Raw genomic sequence first — 24,993 nt, 5'->3', positions numbered from 1 at the left:
TGCCGCAGGTTCTAAGTTTGAATTTTCCCACGTCATTCGTTATGGTGACGGCCGCGTGCAGTAGTGGCTACAAGTGTAGAGCCTTCTACTCCGTGACATGAACGCGCTCCCAGACCACTTGTAGAGGCCTATTAAAACAGGCCGTAATTACGGAGGCCTGCACTCATATCGACGCTGTCGACAAAGGGTACGGAATTCGTAATAAACTCGTTTGACCACAGAATCATGGTTTTTATATACAGTGGAAACTGTTTTATTAGTGGGCAGCGTTTACGAAATTGCATTTACGTCTCACAGGTGCTATTTGGAATAAGTGTACGCAGGACTCAGGATACGGCATGCAATTCCTCTACTAGATATAATGTCCAGTGCTACATTGGTCGTTGAGAACATTATTAACAGCGCGTCAACTCCCCGGGCGAGAAACAGTTCTAATCACTTATATGGATATGGTGTCTGTTCTTTCGGACATTTCCGAAAGAACAGACACCATATCCATGTAAGTATGTAGTTCTGGCAGTACCGGCCATGACCTTCTTCTTCTGTGCGGATGCACACATATTGCCCGAGCTTTTATTTAACTTAGTAAGAATGTCTTCCACGAGTAATGAGTGTGTTGGGGTGAGACACTACGAATGTAGTGTGTAGACATACAAGATGAGAATGTGGGTTTCGCGGGAGGCGTGCACGAGATAGTCCCTGCGGTCGCACTATCCTCTGTGCCCTCGGTGGCTCAGATGAATAGAGCGTCTGCCATGTACGCAGGAGATCCCGGGTTCGAGTCCCGGCCGAGGCACACAATTTCACCTGTCCCTGTTGATAATATATATCAGCGCCCGTCAGCAGCTGAAGGTATTAATATATTTCTAATTACAGTTCTAATCCATCGTGGCATGTTTTCTAGAAACTTAGGTACCCGGAGCTAGCTGAGACTACGTAAACACTCACGTCGCACAAATCTTGCAATTAGCATGTGATTGCTTGTAAGTTGTAAGGTGGAAATTAATCGAGTCTCGAATACATTTTTTGTGAGAAAATATCCTGCGATTTCAAAATGGTAAATAAACTAGAATTTTCACCATCATATTCCTCTAACCAAAGTACCATGAATCTCACTATGTAGCATTATCAAAAAAATGGTTCAAATGGCTCTGAGGACTATGGGACTTAACATCTGTGATCATCAGTCCCCTAAAACTTAGAACTTACCTAAACCTAACTAACCTAAGGACACCACACACATCCATGCCCGAGGCAGGATTCGAACCTGCGACGGTAGCGGCCACGCGGTTCCAGACTGAAGATTCTTCTGGAAGATTACACGCCCAGTACAGGGAGCCTCAGTCATGGCCGGAGTTCCTTGATAAGCTGTGACATTTACTTAGCCAGCATTCTTTATTGTGCTTATTTGAGAACCTATAAACCAATGGGATCAAAACTTAGCGCTGCATATAAAGCTAGAGCGCTTTCTTGCAGGTCCATGAATCAACTGTGAAATTTCCTGGTTCAGCCTCTTGATACAAAGACTTGCGCAAACTCAGCCGTAGCCGATATGGAAAAGGCAGCGTGGGATGGTGACTTTGCAAACGGCGACAGCAGCGAAGTAGCACAAACGTTATTACGTATCGTGCTAGACTGCCTGCTGTATCCCAGGAATTTATTCTTACTGCAAATAGATTCAGATGACTGTCAAATTTTTTCATTGCTTTGCCTTTCTTCGTGATAGTGTTTCTCCATTTTTTTTATAGTAGCCTGCTTCAAACTGTATCTAGTTCGTGATGTTTAAGTACAGGTCCATAGTTCTATAGTTCTCTGTACCTCGTTAGTTTACAATGAGGAAATGTGCAGTTGTAAAATAATACTGTGTGTAAAACAATTACGTAAGTTGCGGACAGTCTACATAAGACGTGGCTACTAGAGTTCCGCTGCATTGCACAAAACTATTGGATCATTAACTTTAGCCGGCCAGTGTGGCCGAGCGGTTCTACGCGCTACAGTCAGGAACCGCGCGACCGCCACGGTCGCAGGTTCGAATCCTGCCTCGGGCATGGGTGTGTGTTATGTCCTTGGGTTAGTTAGGTTTAAGTAGTTCTAAGTTCTAGGGGACTGAAGACCTCAGAAGTTAAGTCCCATTAACTCTATGTCCTTCTTTTTTACCTTTTCGTGGATTTTTTTTTGAAATTGTGAGATGTGAATGTGCAGCCACGTTTGGTTTAACGACCTCAACCACCGCTAACAACGAAGGAAAAGGCAGTGGTTTGCAAAATATTTAAATAAGAGACAAAACACCGTAAATAATTTTGTATACCAATTTCATAAGGTAATACTATTTTTGATATATAGAACACCAAGAGATGTATCATGTATCCATACTTCAAGCATGGCCGCAGGAGGCGCTTTGTAAATAAACTCGAAACGCGTCTCCTTAATTGCAGTAGGCTTAAGACAGAAAGCCAACGGCCTTGCCACAGCGGTAACACCGGTTCCCTTCAGCTCACAGAGTTAGGCGCTGTCGGGCTTGGTTAACACTTGGACACCACACACATCCATGCCCGAGGCAGGATTCGAACCTGCGACCATAGCAGTCACGCGGGTCCGGACTGAAGCGCCTAGAACCGCTCGGCCACTGGGGCTGGCGATAGTGTTTCTCCATTTTTTAAAATTATTGTTGTCTGCTTCCAACTGTACCTAGTCCATGATGTTTAAGCATAGGTCAATAGTTCCGTCCGGATTTGGCGCGTGCTGTTGGAAAGCTGGGTGCATTCAGCTCTTGTGAGGCCAATTGCGGAGCTACGTGACTGAGAATTAGCGGTGCCGGTCACGAAAATGCACAACGGCCGGGAGAGCGGTGTGCCGACCGCATGGCCCTCCGAAACCGCATTTGGTGGCGCGTAAGGTCTGAGGATGACACGGCGGCCGGTCGGTGCCGTTGGGCCTTCAAGACCTGTTCGAACGGTGTTCATCTTTCTTAAGACGGAAAATCAATAAAACTTTAAATATAATAGCTGCTGTGGAAGACGGCGTTGAAACAAAAATATTACGTAGATAATATCACTCTCTTTTGTAAATGACTGGGAAGGAGTTTATACGAGTCGTCATGATCAACATACTTCTATCTACAAAATTTATATCAATCGTCGTCTTGTTTTATTTTATGTCTGTTTGCTGAAGAACAATTACTGATCATTGTTAATCTGTATACAAAGAAATTTTCCGCAGTTTCGGTGAGGCTAAGTACTTTATTGGAAACGTTGCAAATATTTATTCACAAACACAACATGTTTTAAAAAATTGTAATCTCATTTAATACAAGCAGAAAATTAATTGAGGATGTTCCAACTAAAGGTTCTGTATTGCGCTGAAATAAACATAATAATGAGATGCAAAACGAATTTAAGATATGAGATCTTTATACTTGAACTTTATAGTATAGAAATACTAAATGCATAGTAGTTCTTCCTTATTTGTCTAGGCGTTTTACATGCTTTAGTCAAAAACCAAGCTTCATCTGATATTCCGTAAGTCGAAGACAGAGCCTGGTGGAACTCTCGTAGTAGTCAGTTCGTCGCCTGGACACCACTCGACTTCGACGGCTCCGTCTGCTCACAAAAAAGAAAAGAAAGAAAGAAATAATCAGAAACTCAGGACACCGTAATGAACATAGTTTAATCAAATAGATGATTATTTTTATCCACACATTGATCACAAGAAAGGTAAACTTACACTTGACACACTGATTTAACTGTAGCAATGTTGTTCTAGCACTGTAACATTATAAAGGATTTTCAAGACATGGAAAAACAGTACTTGTTACATCAATGTTGGTTGTATCTCTTCATTGTCTCACTATAATGTCTTTTTTACCCTCAGATTTTTTCAGTAAACAAGAGTAAAACAAATTCTGTAAATGATCTAGTTTTAGCCATACATAATATCAACATTTAGTCCTATGACCGCCATGTCGTGATTTGATAGAATTTATTGTTTAAGTTCCTGTTGCTTTGTCAAATATTTTTACGGATCCGTTCCATACGTCCATCGCTGCCTGTTCAACAATACGCAAAACCGAGGCTTTGACCCTGTGTGTATTAGCCCTGTTACAGTTACAGGAAAGTTTCCGGAGCCTGTTAAAAATACATAGTATCATTTGTTTACATGTAAACAGTTGTAAACATCGACTTCACACATTATAGCATACGTACAAGATGAACCACGTAACTTGGAAATCCCGAATATTTAATCAGTTTCTCTGGGTATCGAAACTAACTTCCCCAGAAGTAATATAAAGCTGTAATTAAAGTTTTCTATTGCTAACATATTCGTTCTCTATCAACAAACTGAAGATATATATTTTTAATGGAACAGTATACTTCATAGGGGCATTGGACCTCCACAAACAAGCAGTTCAGTGATATAATGTTTCTTAAGGTTTGCAGTGGAATTTTTCAAATATAGCTGTCTCTCTTCTTGGGTTTTAGGAATACTCTCCTGGTTCCAGATCCAAAGACGTCGTTGGTTTGTCCATATTATGATGTCTGCCTTGTTCTGTCAAGCCAGCTTTTGGCAAGGCAGCCATAAATCCCTCCTCAAAAACCTTCTCATGGCACAGACAAAATAGTCATGTGCCAGCAGGATCAGCATTGCTCCCTTTGACTTACGCCAAATGCCACGACCTTCTGGAGCCAAGCGTAGTCACACCATGATTTGCACATCCCCCTTCTCTTAAAATTGCGGCCAGTGTGAGCAAATATCAGGACAGCAGATACTACGGGGACAAATTAAATCACAGACGATAGTTTCGTCTGCCATATACAGTCTGCGTGGTGATGTGTTATCTGGAATGGTACTAGAAACGTCTTTCATTGACTTTAGGACAAGACACCCTGATGTCCTGAAACATGGTCACTGCCGACCGGGAAAATTCATTGGCGCCTCCTGTCGTAGCGGACGTGTCACGCACAAAAAGTACGTAAGCGGAGGAGAGACGAATTGGCAATCATCTAGCTACGATACTGGCCACAGAGGCGGAAATACACTGACGTAAGCGACTCTGAGAGATTTCCATTAGTCTGCGCCTGGGAGCGATCATCTCGGAAATGGTGAAGCTGGTCAGTTGTTCCCGTACAACTGCCATGAGTATCTATTGATAAAACCGTGTGCCGGACCCAGACTTGAACTCGGGACATCGTCTTTCGCTGGCAGGTGTTCTACTAACTGAGCTACCCAAGCACGACGACCCACGACCCCCCTCATTGCCTCACTTCCACCAGTACATCTCCAACGTTGCAAACTTGACAGACGTTGTCCTGCGAAACTTACGGGATTTGCACTCTTGAGATACGTCTGACCAATATCTTTTCATTCAGGAGTGTTAGTTCTGGAAGTTCCACTGGAGGACTACTGTGAGGTCTGGAAGGTTGGAGATGAGATGCTGGAGGAAGTATGTATAGCTGTGAGGACGGGTCGTGGGTCGTGCTTCGGTAACTCAAGTGGCAGAGCACCTCCCCGTGAAAGGCAAAGGTGCCGAATTACAGTCTCAGTCTGGCAGACAGTTTTAAGCCACCAGGAAGTTTCATATCAGCGTGCACCACGCTGCAGAGTGAAAAATTCATTCTGTTACACTGAAAGTGGTTGAAGAACGACGATACCATTGCTAGGTAGCATATATTGCTGAACCTCTCCAGGGACGACTTCTTACGTGTTACCAAATTGACCCAGCGACATTTTCTGGCCGTGCGGTTCTAGGCGCTGCAGTCCGGAACCGCGGGACTCCTACGGTCGCAGGTTCGAATCCTGCCTCGGGCATGGATGTGTGTGATGTCCTTATGTTAGTTAGGTTTAAGTAGTTCTAAGATCTAGGGGACTGATGAACTAAGATGTTAAGTCCCATAGTGCTCAGAGCCATTTGAACCAATCGACCTCGTCGATTACCGAGCGAGGTGGCGCAGTGGTTAGACACTGGACTCGCATTCGGGAGGACGACGGTTCAATCCCGCGTCCGGCCATCCTGATTTAGGTTTTCCGTGATTTCCCTAAATCGCTCCAGGCAAATGCCGGGATGGTTCCTTTGAAAGGGCACGGCCGACTTCCTTCGCCATCCTTCCCTAATCCGATGAGACCTATGACCTTGCTGTCTGGTCTCCTTCCCCAAACAACCCAACCCCCCAACATCGTCGATTACGATTGCGGTCGACACGGGCTCATCGAGATTGAATGGTGGATCATCGGAAACATGTGGCCTGGTCGGATAAATCACGTTTTCTGTTGCACGAGGTCGATGGCTGCGACTGGGTACAGCATCATCTGCTCGAAACATGCATCACGCCGTAGACACAGGACGATGGGGGAGCACTATTATGTTATGAGGGACATTCATCTGGCTTTCCATGGGACCTGCGGTGGCAATAGAACGTACCATCACAGCTGTGGACTACCTGAACGTTATTGCGAACTGCTTGCACCCCTTCATGCCTGGTACCTTTCCCGCAGGTAGACTGTCCGTGTCAGAAGTTGAGAATCATATTACTTTGCTTTGAGCAACACGATAGTGCACCCACGTTGATACCTTGTCATCAAATTCATCTTATACGAACGTGACGGTATTCTGTGCTAGCCCCATGGTCACAAGCCAACGCGCCGTAATTTACGTGAACTGAGTGACTTCTCATACAATGCAGGCTTTCACGGCCGGTGTTGTCTTCAGTTAAAACTTCCGGGCTGAGAGGCCGTGGTCGATGTATAAAATTTCCGCCTGACGTTTCGTCTCCATCTGCGGGAGACATCTTCTGAGGTCGTCCGGCTACTGCCACTGAGGCTCCAGGTACTCTGGCATTTATAGGTGACAACGGTCACCTACTGGAAAAGTTTTCCTACCGTTTATTAATAAGGTTACGGACCGTGTCGGGAAAGTTCTGGCCTAGTATGGGAGCGAAACAATCTTCAGACCCACCAAGAAAATTAAGGAATATTTAAGAACTGCAAAACACGCCCGACATCCCCTAGCAACACCTGGGGTAGACAAAATTCCATGCAGTTGTGGACAAGTATATATTGGAACAACGAAAAGAAGTGTAAACACCCGCTTAGCCGAACATAAAAGAAACTGTCGCTTAGGACACATCGAAAAATCGGCCGTAGCTGAGATGGGAATCATGAAATTAAATTTAACGAGACAAGCGTTCTAGCACGAACATCCCATTATCATGCGCGCATGTAGTGAGAAGCAATAGAAATTCACAAACACCATAATAATTTTAATAGAAAAGAGGAAGTTTTAAAGTTGGACAAAATATGGATGTCGACGTTGCGCCAGCAGAATGATAATCGATTACTCTTAATCGAGAATGATGATGCCTTCCAAAGATAGGCATACCGTCGGCATCTCGTGACGAATGGTGGTGCCCTCTATGCACTCTATAAATGCGAGAATACCAAGAGCCTCAGTGGCAGTAGCCGGACGACCTCAGAAGATGTCTCCCGCAGATGGAGACGAACTGAGTGACTTCTGCTCACACATCTGGTGCCACAAAGCTTTGGAAATTACTAAAGACTTGTCAAATTCTTGATACATTGAAAGGCTGCTGTATTGCGTTCCAAAGATGGACCAACATGCTACTAAGCAGATGGTCGTAACGCTATGGACCATCAGTGCCTGGGAACCCATGAGAACGACATAGAGCGGTTCTTAGTTTGCAACCAGGAGGAATCCAACGAAGTGTGCAGACTATCTGATCAACTGAAAGGACTCCAGAAGCCTAAATGAACATTAACAGTTCTAACGTGCAGAATAACATTTTATTCAGCCCGTTGCTACAAAATGGACGCATACTGGTTTCTTAGGAGGTACACAAGAGGGGAGACAAGTCACGAAGTGATCCACACACAAAAGGTCACATTAAAATCTATATTGTGTCACTCGTTACTAATATACCTAGCCTTTCAAGGCGTCTGCATTCAAATTCTCCATATCGTGATCCTCGATGGTGCATGCAGATGCTCAGCGTTTAACAAAAAAATGGCTCTGAGCATTATGGGACTCAACTGCTGAGGTCATTAGTCCCCTAGAACTTAGAACTAGTTAAACCTAACTAACCTAAGGACATCACAAACATCCATGCCCGAGGCAGGATTCGAACCTGCGACCGTAGCGGTCTTGCGGTTCCAGACTGCAGCGCCTTTAACCGCACGGGCAGCGTTTGACAGCCAACTTCTTAACAGCAATTAAAAACGGCTACGATCAGGCGCAGGATTGCTAATAATTAGTGTTCAACGTGGAAGCTAATACACGGTGGATATCCTCACCGGCTGAAGTTCATTCTCTAGAGCAGCTCACTGCTGTTGCGTGGCATTGGACAGGAAGTCTGGTCAGTAGCACCACAACAAAGTGGAAGTGGTTACAATATGGAAGTGGTTGCAATACTTCACGTGTGTTCCTCTCGGCGTTGACGAAGATTTGGCGATCTGAACGCCTATAAAATGCGATGCCTCCAAACATTGTTGCCGGTCGGGATGGCCGAGCGGTTCTAGGCGCTACAGTCTGGAACCGCGTGACCGCTACGGTCGCAGGTTCGAATCCTGCCTCGGGCATGGATGTGTGTGATGTCCTTAGGTTAGTTAGGTTTAAGTATTTCCAGGTTCTAGGGGACTCATGACCTCAGATGTATAGTCCCATAGTGCTCAGAGCCATTTGAACCAAACATTGTAGCGTACGATACATGGCCGCTCCTATGGGTGACACTCTTAGTTGCTGCGGACGCCAGTCTGTTTCAGGTGAATGCGAGTTTTGTGCAACCTAATATGAGGGGTTGGATTTTTCCACTAATGTAAGAGATTTGCCATTGAGACCTGCTGTAATGGACTAAAGGTTAGTGGGCTTATCCTTGAATGCAAGTGTTTTCGAGCATCAGATCGAAACCAACCTCTTAAAGTCCAAGCTGGAAGCAATATGTTGCACAAGGTTGTTACTGGGGTGACTGACTGACTGACTGAAAGAGCTGAATCTAAGGAAGTTTCGTAGATTTATTTGGAGTTCCCAAAATGGAGTCAGCAGGCACCCCTCACAGCTGATGGAGGTAGTGGTATGCTCTCTGGTCGCACGTGGTGTTTCAAAGTGATTAGCATTTCTGAAGCAGGAATTGGTGATACTTCGTGATCCAAAATTTATTTTGTCAATAGAGAATGCCTACAAGAACTGAGCAGAGAATTTCCATGTTTGTGTGCAGACTTCTGATCAATTACGTTTTAGTTTTCTACATTGCAGTTTTGCAGTTAAATTAGTGTGCTCTTGCACGTGCTCTGTAGAAGAGGCATCCGCCCCGATAGCTGAGTGGTCACCCTGACGGATTGCCGTCCTACGGGTCCGGGTTCGATTCCCGGCTGGGTCGGGGATCTTCTCCGCTCAGGGACTGGGTGTTGTGTTGTCTTCATCATAATTTCATCCCCATCCGGGGCGCAGGTCGCCCAATGTGGCGTCGAATGTAATAAGACCTGCACCAAGGCGGCCGGACCTGCCCCATAAGGGGCGTCCCGGCCAATGACGCCAAACGCTCATTTCCATTTGTAGAAGAGCCATCATACCAGACTGTGGATGCAAGTGCAGGTGTTGCGTAAGTGACGGATTTAGCAAGTTTTAATTGAAATAAATTATTTACATTTGTTTCCGTGAGAACTTGAAATGTTCTGCAGTCTGCAGTGAAGTGTGCGCTGTTTTGAAACTTCCCGACAGACTAAAATTGTCTGCGGGTCTGGGAATCGACCCCGGAAACTTTGCCTTTTGCCGGCAAAAACGTTTAAATGAGATATTTTTGTGAGATTTGTTGCTTCTTGACCTTAAATTGTTATCGTACATCACCTTAGTGGAGATATCAGCGGAAGTTGCTATGAGCCAACTAGAGAAGGTGTATGACTCTTAGTTGGTGTGCGTTTTCCTGTCGAGTAGTCAACTCTCGTTATCTTGCTGAATGCAGTTACATAGCTATAGGACTTCAACTATTGATTTTGGATTACTGATAAGTTTTCCTTGGGTCAAAGTTATCCTTGTTTCAGCTGGTTTTAATAGCGTAGGCGTGTAGAGAATTAGTGAGAGCCCGCCACGAAACGTTACCGAATAAATCTATGGAACAATAGGTCGCGTAGTCTGTCTCGCGCGTTTCACTTCGCTGAGTGGAATGGAATCTGGCAGCGAGTGGGAGTTGGCGCGACGCCACGGGTGCGCCGATGACGAAGCGGATGAAACGTTTCAACATCACGACTCCATCAATCCCGAGCTGGTCTCTGTCCACAACGTTTGTATCATTTAATCGGCTATTAACTTCCCACAAGTGGAATATGCACTAGAGACCAATCTTAAAACTGAAACCGGACCCATCCGTAAAGAGCGCGGTCCTCAATTAATTCATGGTCCAATTTCTATGTTACTGACTCTCGTCTTCACACTGGTGTGAGACGGACACGCACCACTTCGTCAGTCACACAGAGTTACTACTCTGATTCACCGATACGCAGTTCGTCAAGCAACAACAACTTTCGAGCCAGCTATAATAATGGGGGGAAGCCAGACATCGATGCCTTTGTGGAGTATTGTCCTTGCACTGCTCCTACATCGAGCATTTTAAAGCTCTCATAATTGTCACAAAACACGTACAACAACACTTCCTGGAGTGTCCGAATCCGTGAACTAGCATCTGTGTTTGACATGCCTCAAGGCGTCTGAGAGATATCGATCCTGCAGAACATCGTCCAGACGGTGTACATCTGACCGTTCCTTGTAATCTTCACAAAGAGACTTGCACTCTTCCTGTAACTGTACTACTAATACGACAGAGGCATCATGGGACTGATGCATTTCTTTTCTTTGTCGTCGAATCATACTTCCATCAAAAACAGGAACTGATCCTTTCAGACAACGATAATTCCAGTTAATGAAGAAAACTTGGTGATTACTTACAAGGCTGACACTGAAGTCGGCGGTGTGAATCAAAATTATAATGATCATTATCGAGAGCTGAATGGATGCTAACCATGCAGTGTCACAGCTTTGAACAGCTGTAATGTCCCAAAAACGGATGACATCATTCCGGTAGTGGTCGCCAACGTGACAAGTGAGCGCAGGACTCGCTCACTGTACAGGCGTTTTTGGCAGAACCCGGATCGTGGATGCTTGATTAATAAGGAAAGCTTGCAGTCAATGATCTGTGCACATACCACCGTCTCAAGACAGTATCGTGTCTAAATCGATTTGGAAAAAAGATCCTACATTGTCAGAGCCAAATCCAGTGGGTGGGCACGTGTTAACAGGAGCACCATCGACTATCGTGGTTTAGAATAACGTATATATTCTCGACAGTGAGCTGAACAGTCATTTAGTACCACCAATTCGATAGGGAGTACAGAAACCACCGCTCTAGAATCACCTTAGAATGCTAAAAGTATGGAAAAGATAGTCTGAACTGATGAGTGACGCACGGTACACGATGGTGTACGTCGATAGAGCAATACAGGGACGTTGAAAACCACGTGAGATAGTGCATCGGGTAACATACAGGCAGATAGTGTTGGTGTTAGTGTGTGAAGGATTCATCTCTTACTACCGAGCGATACAAGAACCTCCTGCCTGATAAAGTGCGTCTATTTTTTCACCCGGTGAGCGACATGTACTTTCAGCAAGAGAATGTACCAGCCAATCGCTTCTGAACTATGGTACCCGAACGTATCGTTGCCTCGTGGCGATCATGCCGCGTAGATTCGCTGTCATCATCAGAGCGAAGGGGCTTTAAATTATGTTGTTTTATGCAATTGTTAGTAAAACGTATGCTCATACAAAAATTTATGTACCGTAAATATGACTCGAAAAGTAGCCTGTGACCACTAAACGACAGTGCCACATTTAGTGCAGGGAACTATCTCTCTTATCGAAATGATTGTTGAGTGTAGACACGGGCGGCTGTGTATTCAATACGTAATGTTTTTAGATGCCAGTCGCTATGATAAATTGTCAATTTTCATTCGTCTGTGAAATCTTGTTGGAGCGCTACGATGCTGATGGCAATAACTGTGTTAATTCGTTGCCAGTAACCATCAGCAAGTACTTGTGTCTCAGCGTATGTCATGGGGAGATCAGCGTAAAGTTTATTATTAACGCTGAATAGCGTTTATTTGCATTGTACGAGGTACGAGAAAGAGGAAAGCTATAGTCTCCATTTGTTTTGGAAATGTTCTTTGGAACTAAGAACAGGATACAGAGATACATCATCCATCTGCATTCAGTTCATGTTTTCAGGCCTGGCACAATGATCACTCAAAATCGACAGCAGGCCAGAAATTTCATGTGTTGTTAGTTTTTTCACCTTGATGGATTTAACTGCATCAGAAAATTTTCGTGAGTGTATTTACAGATAGGGAATGCTGCACCTAATGGTGGACATAGTATACTTTTCTGTCAGTTTTGACAGAAAGAGTACAGCTATCTACGTGGTCCACTTCTCCCTGCCCGATGGCACTTCCATATGTGTCATCGTTTATAACTGAATCACCATCATTTGCCCACAGTAATTCAGAAAACCGTAACGTGACGACTTCAGCCTGAACCCAGGAGCCTCGCTTCGGCAGCCAACGATCCACAACAAAAGGCAATTGGGACAGTCTGAAAGTGAAGTACTGGTAGTGAATGCCTAAGCAGATCCTTCCGTCTGAAAACGGCCATCCGCCCACGCCTGCGTAGACAGAGCGACAGTAAGCCAAGGTGATGAATGCAAATGTAAATCTGTGCTACAGGTACTATATGTGAACATCGAACTTGTACACTATAAATCCATCGGTTTATTGTGCCGTTTTGTCCCCCGCTTTCTGGTCACTGCCCTGCTGTTCTGCAGTTATATGGAAATGAGGATCAGTAAAGTCCAACTGCTAAATTGGAGGACGACTTTAGAGCGAATGCATTACCCCGTACTGCATCGTACAGTATCACGATTCGTCTGTCTTTTGTGCGTCAAACAGTAATGCCTCTCTCTGAATAGTTTTCTGACAGGTTTGATCCTTTCGCCCAACTCTTTCTTTCTTGTGCAATCTCCTCATCCTTGTGTTTTTGGAACACACACAGACCTGCACATTTAAATATTTCTCTCCCCCTCTCTAGCGCTCTCTTACTGCTTTAAATAGATTGAGAACGTTTTACAATGTTTTCTAAGCTTTCTGTTCGACATTTGCCAGGGGCATCATTTCTTATGTGTTCTGATTAGTACCGGTTTATTTCTCACTGTATCTGTCGAATTAATTTTCAAGAAATTTCTATAGAACCATTTTTCGAAGGCTGTCAACATGTTGCTGTTCTTAATTTTTCAGTTTTCTATCTGCATGCATTTCCCATGAACACATTCTAGCTCCGCAGATGTTTACTTGAGTACTTCATGCTTAACCCTTGCCTAAGTTCTTAACCTGTAACGATTTTGGGTAATGATGTCTTGACTGTGTCTTGGCTTCGGGATTGTGGCAGAGTTAATGATGATCCACGAAGGACGTTATGACCACATTACATGTAGATATTCTTTCAGATCCCCTGCTATCGTCAGTGAGTCCACAGGTATTATATGAACAATTACTGTTGTGACTGAGTTCAAATATTGCCAGATTTCCCGCAACAGACAAAGCAGTGATTTCTTACTTTCAGATCCCTTGATGTGTGACTGCCGAGCCCGACGACTTGCATTTACTGTTCGTTACATTCTCTGTGTTGAACGAATTACTGGTCGCATGCGAGAAGAACAGATTAAAGTCAAACATACCATGCTTCGCTACCCAACACATATCCAAGTACCGCAATTGCCTGTATGTTGCTTAAGAGATACTAATTAAAAATTAAAGGTCAGCGTACTTAAATAAATCACAAAGTAGAATCTGGAACTGTCTACAGTATGGTACTGGAAACGTACTTGGAGGGATTATGGAAAAATTACTTACAGTTCAGTTGAAGAAACACGTATTTGATGCTCCCGTTTATACCTTTTGGAACCTTGCCGATGGCCAACAAGCCCACTGTATTTATTTGACATGAGCTACCTACCTTCTTTAGGGCACTGTAGTGAACCCGTAGAGACAGTGAAATACCTTCAGCTCACATTCCAGTGGATTTCGAAACTGCCATGCAAATATGGTCGACGTCTATAGTCCATTACTTGCACTTCTTGTTGTACGTCGTAGAAGAGAAACGTTGATCCATTTTTGTTTAAACGGTGTGTCACCAATAAAAAATTCCTAAAGTGTAACGTCTACATCATAATTTCTTTCTGTCGAGCAAATTAACATTTAGGCTCCCCCTGTGTCAAGCTCTCTTATATCAAGCAAGTAGCTTTCACAGAAGTTTATAGAATTGTGGTTTTCCTCTCAACACCCTATATTTATTCTATAAAACAAATATTAAATACAGTCTCCCGTAAACTCTTGCAAGTCTACAATGGTTCTCGTCTACTTATTTAGCTGAGAGTTATAAAACTACAGAGAATAAGAAGAGCGCACTATTAAAAATAGTGACGAAGTGTTCGAAATACTCTTTGGAAGCCGAAGTAGTTCGGGGTTTTATATCCCGTCAGTGACCAAGTTGAGTTTGAGATATTAATCTACGGATTATTCGGACTGGGTACTAGCATCTATATTAACAGAAGGAAATGAAATAAATGTCCTGCAAGAAGTGCAAAAGTAAAACAACAGAACATTAGTGTTACAGATCATGAAAAAAATGTGATCCGTGGCAGTAAGTTATGGATCGTGGAGACGCTCGAGATACACAAGCCAATATGAAAAGGGACTGTCAGTAAAAGTTAATAACTGCTACGGCGATGGTAAATTGCCGCGAAATTGCTCCCGCCTATCCTTGAGTCTCCACTGTAAAGTCGTGCAGCAGGGCAAATAGGTTCGCTGTTACCAAAAAAAACTGAACCACGAAAAACATACGGAACTTCTCTCTTTGTGCCGTTACAATATGCCCAAGATGAAATTTGTCAGAAATATAGCACAATGAGTCGCTTGTATTGCCTTTCGGCTACTTGTCTAAATATTTATTTATCACTGCAAGATTTGGTCCATCACAACCAGTCCTACATCTAAAACGACAGCCTAAAACGTTTACATTACGTTTATTGCTAGGGGTTAAAACTCGTCTGCTTTGGTGCACACACATTTCATAAAGAGTATTTGTGCGTGCTACGACAGTCATTTGTTAGCGCTATCGCCTAACAGCTAAGGCGGTGCATTAGATATTTAAAAACTGCAAGATACAGCTAGACGGGACGAGCTAGCCTCGACAAGTTTCCGCCAGTCAGAACGCTGGACTCGTTCTCACAGAATAAAGGAACTTCTGGTTCGGCTACCGTCTCGGCTGGCAGTGTCGATGCTCCTCGCAGTATAGACGATCTGCGTTGTGATCTAAGGACGGGCGCATTCAGCGACGTCATTCTCGATTATGGTGAGATTGTCGCTAGCTTCGGACTTTTGCCCTGCATTTACGTAACTGTAAATTACATGGCCTTTCATATCACAGAGAATTAGGTTTCTTTCCGCAGCGAGTTTGCCAATCGTGTTTGTCATGGGAACGTTATGTCTTTCTTCATGTTTTCAACATCCTTAAAATATGTAGGGCTCAGTATTCATTTCTAATGTAGTCATTCAAAGTTCCAAGGGGTTATCTCAGTGCCCCTCCACTCGTAATATAACTTCACAAATTAATAAAAATATTTCGTTTTCCTTTTGTTCTTGTGCTCGTTTTTGACGCCATAAATGGCTAATGCTCGTGGGAGTGTTATGCAGATTCCCACAGTAAAAGGTCTTAAATCAAATGTAAATTGGTAGTCAGCATAATATCATGACATTTTCCATACGTAAGACAGAAAATATAGGCCAACTGCAGTGGTAACACCCATCAGATTACCGAAATTAAGCGCTGTCGGGCTTGGCTAGCACTCGGGTGGGTCACCGTCTGGGTCTGCTGAGTGCTGTTGGCAAGCAGGGTGCATTCAGCCCTTGTGAGGCCAATTGAGGCGCTCCTTGATTGAGAAGAATCACGGTCACGAAAACTGACTACGGCCGAAAGAGCGGTATGCTGACCACAGGCCCCCGCATCCCGTGACGCCTAGGGGCTCAGGAAGACACGGAGGCCGGTCGGTGCCGTTTGACCTTTAAGGCCTGTCCGGATGGAGGTTTTTTCTTTTTTTACAGAAAATATTATCTTAATATTTGTCCTCCTCCATAGCTGAATGGTCAGTGTAGATGGCTGCCATTCGGAGGACCCAGGTTAGTTACCCGGTACCGCCGAGGACTTTTCCTTGTGGGAGGTGTGGACTGGCGTGCACTCAGCCTCGTAATGCCAGCTGAAGAGGTACTTGATTGAGAGGTAAAAACTCCAAGCCGTAAACATCAAAAACGGCGGGGAGAGCGGTGTGCTAACCCCATGCCCTTCCATACCGCATCTGCAAGAAGCAACATGGCGGAGGATGACATTGCGTTGTCTTCAGGGTCTGACCGCAGAGTTTGTTTCATTCGCTTAATATTTCGTCTACGGTAATGACCAACTCTAATTTCATGTATAATCTGACTAAGTTGAAGAAATTTAATTTGATCTTATAAATGGTAGAAGTTTCACAACATGTAATGCACAGTATATGAGTTCCGCACTTAAGTCGTAGACGTGCTGTTGTAATGTAATGTTTTGGAAACTTTAGCTACTTGAACAGGTGCATCTGAAATAGTCCCGAATTCCACTACGTAATAAAGAAATTAAAAACCATCCCTACAGCCAAAGTCTAATCGTTTCTTTTTTCTATCTCTCTACCTATATTTCAGTTGAAGTCGCTTGCTCACATCCGTTGGTATACGCAGGACAATCTCAGGAACTGCTACATGAATTATGATCCGACTATGATTAATACATAAGCTGTGTGTAAATTGAGGGCGGGGGGAGGGATAAAGGAAATACGCGGAAGATTTTTGTGTGTAATTTACTTTTCGTGCAAATGGTCTGAATTATAATGGTTCTAGGCGCTAGTCTGGAACCGTCCGACTGCCACCGTCGCAGGTTCGAATCCTGCCTCGGGCATGGATGTGTGTGATGTCCTTAGGTTAGTTAGGTAAAGTTCTATGTTCTAGGGGACTGATGACCTCAGCAGTTAAGTCCCATAGTGTCATAGCCATCTGAACCATTTTTTAAAATTATAATGAATTAAAGTTAACTTGTGAAAACGATACTGCTGCCTCCTAGTGAACAACCGCCATAACTTGAGAAGCAGTGCCTCGAAAACGCATCAAGCGGGATCTAATTTGCACGTGGTGTGATGACCAAGTGATAGAGGGTGTGGCTGGAAAGAGAAATATTGTGCAATAGAGTCCGAACTGTGTCAAGTTTTTTTGCTCTGCATTTCAACCCAGCATTCATAACTCAATGCTCAGGAGATACTGATTTCGGAATATGACTGCCAGTTTCTGCTTCAGATTAGCAATCGCAATTCGCACTCTTAATTCACTGAAAATTCTTCGAACAATGGTCAGTGAATTACTCAACCTAAAGTATCGTAATAAATATGGCCAGTAACTAAAAGTTAACCACCTAATCATCAAGCTGTGATGTTAGACTTACAATTTGAGATAATAAAATATTTTTAATCGCTAGTTCCGAGCAATTCGTAACAGTTGCATAGAGAAAAAACATGCGAATCTAGAATTGCGGTGTTTTATTTTTTATTCTGCAACAAAACGTTTTTCTAAAAACTACTTCAACAACGTTGCTTCATTTTCATGTAGTAAGTTCTTTCAGTAGCGCTGTAGATGACTCAGCTTTCAGCTTTGTGCATTCCTTGAATCTAGCCTGGATGTGGACATCAGTCTTAACGTGGCACGACGGAGAAGTCTGCCATGAAGAGTCCAAGGCAAAGAACTGAGGCAATGAGTCTCAACAATGTATCGCTGTGTGTACTAACCTGTACGAGAGGAGTGCTGATACACGAGATTAAACATCATTCGTGCTTTTCCTCATTTTTTTCTTTTATTTGTGCCACCTCAGCCAGCCTCCAGCACATTTTGAATCACTTAGAAATACACACACGTACACCCATGATTCGCTCGCAGTATTTACATTGGTTGTAAATGCATTACTGACATCACTGTGTGCTCCCATTGTTGCCTTGCGATGTCACTCCAAACGCTGCTTCAATATGGAATGCACGATATTCATGCCTCCAGACAAATTTTCTGCCCTTCAGCTGCTTACATCGCTTAAGTTTTATGAAAGTGATGATATTTAGTTACTTAACGTTGTCCTCTGAATTTCATTCATAACGCTACACCACCCATGTGCCCTGACCGTGAATAGTTAATGGGACCTGTGCGAATCCGGGCCCGGTTGAGACTTTACATATAATTGCAAATCAACACTCGGCCCCGTTCCCACCATCTACAATGATGGAAAGTCAGGATATCCACTATTTGCAACCAGCTGCTTATTGAGAAGAGGGTTCGGAGGGAAAGCATCCGCGACTGCGCTATAGAACCATCCCCTTGGCTGTTACGGACGCAACACATACCGGGCGGAATTGAGCTTCCTTCAACCTGAATACGGTGAGTTGGTTTCTGCATAATCCGCGTGAAGTGAGCTGCAGGAGAAATCCACGAAGCAGGCAGGCTGAGTATTGTGCTCGCCGCCTGTAGGCTGCCTTAAGGGCTAGTGATTTTCCAGCCTGTTACATAAAATAGCTAAGTGGGTCTAAAGCCGTCGGCACACGGTCCGTGCATCAGAACGTTGAGCGTGCCGAGTTTCTGACGTCATTGCATGGAATAGCACGTTCGGGAGTCTTTCCGAACGTGCAGAGCAATATCTAGCATGTCAGATATTCTGAGCGTGCGTCTGAGCGTTGACCAATGAGATGGCACAACGCCACCTACGTCACATGCACGTCAACTCCTTTCAGCACATAGTTGTGAGGCACCACATCGGCATTCGTTTTAAGCCTATACGTATGTAAGTCATTTCTGAGTACCTGTAAATTTAAAATCACTGGAAAACCCGTTGTTAACTGTGTGATTCGTTCCAATAAAATAATGAGAAACATCATATTCGTGCCAAAAGAATTATAGTAACATGCATATTTGATAGTATGCTACTTGAAGGCAGCGATACACTAAAAATCCACCCAAAACCCATTGTTCTTGGTAGAATTTGTTATAATTAAATTTCAATCAGTAGCATATCTACCATTAAAGTTTTCAGCAAGCGCTAATATGATATGATTTGTTATCAGTATCGCGTTGGTCGTTTAGCGTAGTGAGTAGCGTCACTGATCCAGACAATAATTTACAATCTTGGGCGGTGGTTTGCGTCCTGAAACATTCGAATTTTTTTTCCTCACATTTGCGTTTTTATTAGGTTCTGGTACTTTATTATTAGTTTAATATAAGTGTATACTGTAATATTTCTTGTCATGTAAATATAAGTTCACCTTTTTTCGAGGGGTGAGTTTGTTCGATTAGCTCAATCTACAGGACAGCTTGTGCTACTTGTATAAAGATATTTTGCTCCTTTTTCTTTTACGCTTCGTAATTCACATGATGTAAAGATTCTGCGACTGGGTAGGAACAGTTATCAAGTAAGACTGACCTTGGGGTTTTACTAAAATGTGGGAATGATGAAATAATGTTTATCTTACGTGGAGAAGTATTGTAAATTTGTATCTCACTGTTTGTAATAGAACTTTTGTAAGTCTGTATCCTTATTGATTGGACATGGTACTTTCCTTTTCGTGGACGATGGAGGAAATGTGCCTTTTAATACAGCTAACGTGGGAATTTTACGCGTGCCCGTTTAGTAAACAGTGTGATTTGCGAATTAGAAACATCCCGCAACTGCCGCTGGAGTGCGTTGTGATTGCGTATACCATATTGGGGCCCACGTACCGTATGCACAAGCTGCTGAGCGTTCAGCAGCACGTTGAATTTAGCACGCTCAACGTTTACGTTCGACAGCACGGTCCGTGTGCCGACGGCTTAAGTCTTCTCTCCAGAACAAGACAGCAAAAGTAAAGCCGAAGTTTTAAATTTCGCATTTAAAAAGTCGTTCACGCACGACAGTCGGACAAACATACCTTCGTCTGACCATCGCACTGATTCCAGAATGGAGGTCATTGTAGTAAGCATCGCTGGTGTAGAGAAACAACTAAGAGAGTTCGTTGAAAGCAAATAAGTCGCCAGGTCCTGATGGTAGCCATTCTGCTTGACAAAGAGTACTCTACAGCATTGGCTACTTACATAGCTTGCATTTATCGCGAGTTTCTCACCCTGCATTTATCAAGAGTTTCTCGCCAGTGCAAACTTTCAAGTGAATGGACAGAAGCGCAGCTGGCTCCTGTACATAATAAGGGTAAAAAGAACGGCCCAGCAAAATCACAGACCAATATATTAAGCATACGTTTGCTGCAGAATCCTTTAGCGTATTCTCAGTTCGAATACAATACGTTTCTTTCAGTGGGAAAAGCTTCTGTCGACAAATCGGCAAGGTTTTAGCAAGTATTGCTCATGCGAAAGTCAGTTTGCACTTTTCTCACAGGTGGTCCTGCGAACTACGGATGGAGGACAGCCGGCAGCGGTGGCCGAGCGGTTCTAGGCACTTCAGTCCGGAACCGCGCTACTGATACGGTCGCAGCTTCGAATCCTGCCTCGGACATGGATGTGTGTGATGTCCTTAGGTTAGTTAGGTTTAAGTAGTCCTAAGTTCTAGGGGACTGATGACCTCACATGTTAAGTGCCATAGTGATCAGTCATTTGAACCATTTTGATGGAGGGCAAGAGGAGGATTCCGTACTCCTACATTTTCGTAATGAATTTCACACGGTGCCACATTGTAGACTGTGTACAAAGGTACAAGCGTACGAAATGGGTTCCCAAGTACGTCAGTGTGGATCGAAGACTTAAGTAGTAGAACCGAGTATGGTGTCCTCGACGGCGAGTGTTCATAGCAGGCAAAGTCATCGTAGGGAGTACTCCAGGTAAGGGTGACAGGACCCCTGTTACTGTCTGTATACATGAACGATGTGGCAGACAGGGTAAGCAGCAGTCTGGGGCTGTTGGTTGACGATACTGTGATGAATGGGAAGAGGTGGTCATTGGGTGACTGCAGGAGGGTACAAGACGACTTAAAGTTTCCTGTTGGTGTCGGTTGAGTAATATTTTTCACCATATGTGATATGTATTTCACTTCACATTGTACTATATCAGTCGCCATAGGTTCACTACCACTGACGAAAACACCAATACAACATGCATTTTCAGCAAACACCTTACTGTTAATTTTACCTTTATTTTCAGTTGATCCATTCTGTAACATCACCTACAGACAACGATTGTTGCGGTTTACTATCTCTAAATGTAGAAAATATAGAAAAATATAAGATAATGCAGATGAGTAGGGAAAACAAACCCATAATGTTCGCATACCGTATTAGTTGTGTGCTGCTTGACACATTCACGTCGATTAAATATCTGGGGTAAAGTAGCAATATGAAATAAAATGAGCTGAAGGCCGGTAGTAGGGAAGGCGAATGGTCGACTGAGGTTTATTGGGAGAATTTTAGGAAAATGAGGTTCATCTGTAAAGGAGACCGGATATAGGACACTAGTGCGATTCAGTGTCGAGTACTGTTAGTGTTTGGGATCCGCACCAGGGCGAACTAAAGAAAGGTACCGAAGCAATTCAGAGAAGGGCTGCTAGATTTGTTACCGGTGGGTTCGAACATCACGTAAATATTAGAAAGATGCTTCGGCAATTCAAGTGGGAATCACTGGAGGAAAGGCGACGTTCTTTTCGAGGAGCACTATTAAGAAAATTAAGAGAATCGGCATTCGAGGCTGACAGCAGAAGGATTCTAATGCCGCCAACGTACATATCGCGTAAGGTCCATAGGTGGCTTGTGGTGTATATATGTGTATGAAGAGATAAGCTTGCGGAAAGGCCTGGGTGGTAGCAGCATTATCAGGGAGTTGCTTTTAGCGAGAGAAGGAAATTAACAAATGAGAATTCCTGTATTCGGCTCCTGAAGCTAATCGGCTAAGAGAAAAGGCTGGAGCAATTGTAACAGTTTAGGGAGCTACAGAGAGTGAGGAGGAACTGGCAACAAACTCTGGTTACTGTGTGTGTGTGTGTGCGTGTGTGTGTGTGTGTGGGTGGGTGGGTGTGGGTGTGTATGTGTGTAAGCTGCTGACGCTAGCTAGGGTCTAGCGGGACCAAATAGCTCTAAGTACTATGGGATTTAATATCTGAGGTCATCAGTGCCCTATAATTAGAACTACTTAAACCTAACGAACCTAAGGACATCACACACAGCCATGCCCGAGGCACGATTCGAACCTGCGACCGTAGCAGCAGCGCGGCTCCGGTCTAAAGCGCCTAGAACCGCTCGGCCACAGCGGCCGGCTAGCTGCACTAGACACAGTGGTCCACAGCATAAAGTTCCTCTAACAACTTCCTGTGATAATAAGCCTGCAGCAGCTCGAATACTATGTAATAGTACAATAAATCATAACAAACTCAAAAAGCGACATGTTGCATATAAACTAGAAAAACCACCATTTCATAAAAGACTCATGTTCAGAAAAGACAGAACACCTTGAACAACTAGAGATAGGATGTTAACACTCACAGGACACGTATATTAGTATGTTCTGCGGAAATGATCAGTATTAAAACCATCGCGGCCAGCGGGTTCAAGGTCAACATCGGTACCTTGGCGCAACATCACCTGCCGGTAAATCGTGCCTGCGGCTCTCGTTGTCACTATAAACCGAAGGTAATGGATCAGTGTCACTTGATCAGACGTGCAGGATGCCTTTCAGACGTATGCGCGAACCGCGCCGCCAAATCAGTGGGTTTCAAAGAGTGTGCATTATTGGCATGAGAGAATATGATGCGTCCTGAGATTGCTGCCCGTATGGACGATGTGTTTCGGCTTTGTAACGGGTGTGTGGGCAGAATGGTTCACAGAATGCCGTACAACACGACGAGATGAGTCAGGTCGCATCACCCTGACCACTCCCCGAGAAGATCGACACCTCATCTGAATGGCAATGCAGGACAGATCTGCGTCCTCCTCGGCTCTAGCGTAACAGTGGTACAGTGTAACACATCGTACGCTATCAGGGGTGACAGTCCATCGCTGTTTATTAAGACACGTGTTAGGTGCGCGTCGTCCACTTCTCCATCTGCTTTTGACGAATGTGCAGACACATGCTAGACCGCAATGGTGTGTGGAACGACGTCACTCTGGGCAGTAATGGCATCAGACAGTGTTTTCGAACGACTCCAGGTTCCGTCCGTTTGAGAACGATTGCCGCTTTTTGGTTCGCCGCAGGCAGGTGGAGCAGTATCACAGTGACTGCATTCGTACAAGATGCACAGCGCCAGTTCAGGCCTTATGGTTGGGGTGCTACTGGGTACAACCTCAAATCACAGTTGGTGCGTGTCTGGCACACTGTGACCATAGTGACCTACGCGAATGACATCTACATCTACATTTATACTCCGCAAGCCACCCAACGGTGTGTGGCGGAGGGCACTTTACGTGCCACTGTCATTACCTCCCTTTCCTGTTCCACTCGCGTGTGGTTCGCGGGAAGAACGACTGCCGCAAAGTCTCCATGGGCGCTCGAATATCTCTAATTTTACATTGCTGATCTCCTCGTGAGGTATAAGTGGGGGGAAGCAATATATTCGATACCTCATCCAGAAACGCACCCTCTCGAAACCTGGCGAGTAAGCTACACCGCGATGCAGAGCGCCTCTCTTGCAGAGTCTGCCACTTGAGTTTGCTAAACATCTCCGTAACGCTATCACGCTTACCAAATAACCCTGTGACGAAACGCGCCGCTCTTCTTTCGATCTTCTCTATCTCCTCCGTCAACCTGACCTGGTACAGATCCCACACTGATCAGCAATACTCAAGTATAGGTCGAACGAGTGTTTTGTAAGCCACCTCCTTTGTTGATGGACTACATTTTCTAAGGACTCTCCCAATGAATCTCAACCGGCCACCCGCCTTACCAACAATTAATTTTATATGATCATTCCACTTCAAATCGTTCCGCACGCATACTCCCAGATATTTTACAGAAGTAACTGCTACCAGTGTTTGTTCCGCTATCATATAATCATACAATAAAGGATTCTTGATTCTATGTAATTGCAGTACATTACATTTGGCTATGTTAAGGGTCAGTTACCACTCCCTGCTCCAAGTGCCTATCCGCTGCAGATCTTCCTGCATTTCGCTGCAGTTTTCTAATGCTGCAGCTTCTCTGTATACTATAGCATCATCCGCGAAAATCCGCATGGAAGTTCCGACACTATCTACTAGGTCATCCTTCGTCCCACAGCCGTACGCATTCTAAACAACATCCCAGACGCCATTCTTCAGCAAGACAATGCACGACCACATGTTGCTGCACAACAGCGTGCCTTCTTGGTGTCACAGGATGTGAGCTTTTTTCCCTGACCCGCCAGGTCACCAGACCCGTCACCAACCGAAACTGTGTAGGATTTGGTGAAACTATGGGTGCAGAGCTGTGAGCCAATGCCAACCACCACATATGAACTTTGGAACCAGGTCAATGCAGCATGGACGGCTGTATCATAGGATACCATTCGCGCCTTACACGCGCCGATGCCATCACACATGCAACAGTTATCAGGGTCCGTGGCGGATTCTTTGCCTACTAGGCAACAGGATGCTGAACCGAGGTGACTGAAATGCTAATCATTTCTGTAGATCCTACTGTGACGCTACAACGCAGTCCTTGCTATGAATTTTTTCGCTTACTTAACACACGAAACTGTTTGTATACGATGTATTGTCTAGTGTAAATATGTATTGTAAATACTATGTTTAAATTATGTAATATTTATCACTGGCAAGTCAGGGCATATTTAGTTAACGTTGAAGTCAGAGAGATTGTTTTGTCGCGCCGCTGGGCGCG

The 24,993-nt window shown here is 44.3% G+C and overlaps 1 long non-coding RNA gene and 1 other non-coding gene across 2 annotated transcripts in view; one reads left to right on the top strand and one right to left on the bottom strand.

Moving 5' to 3' along the window:
• Nucleotides 1-721: 721 nt before the first annotated feature.
• On the top strand, nucleotides 722-796 carry Trnat-ugu. Its single transcript has one exon. It is a non-coding gene; the product is annotated as a tRNA-Thr (tRNA).
• Nucleotides 797-3,422: 2,626 nt separating this feature from the next.
• LOC124777315 overlaps nucleotides 3,423-24,993 on the bottom strand; it is a 163,997-nt gene continuing 142,426 nt past the window's right edge. The window contains exon 4 of the long non-coding RNA XR_007015711.1: nucleotides 3,423-3,599. This is a non-coding gene — a long non-coding RNA (uncharacterized LOC124777315). The remainder of the gene's footprint in view (nucleotides 3,600-24,993) is intronic.

The sequence above is a fragment of the Schistocerca piceifrons genome, chromosome 2, assembly GCF_021461385.2.
Source record: "Schistocerca piceifrons isolate TAMUIC-IGC-003096 chromosome 2, iqSchPice1.1, whole genome shotgun sequence".
Classification (NCBI taxonomy): Eukaryota; Metazoa; Arthropoda; class Insecta; order Orthoptera; family Acrididae; genus Schistocerca; species Schistocerca piceifrons.
The sequence above is the reverse complement of the archived record's forward strand: the minus strand, read 5'-3'. Positions and strand labels throughout refer to the sequence as shown.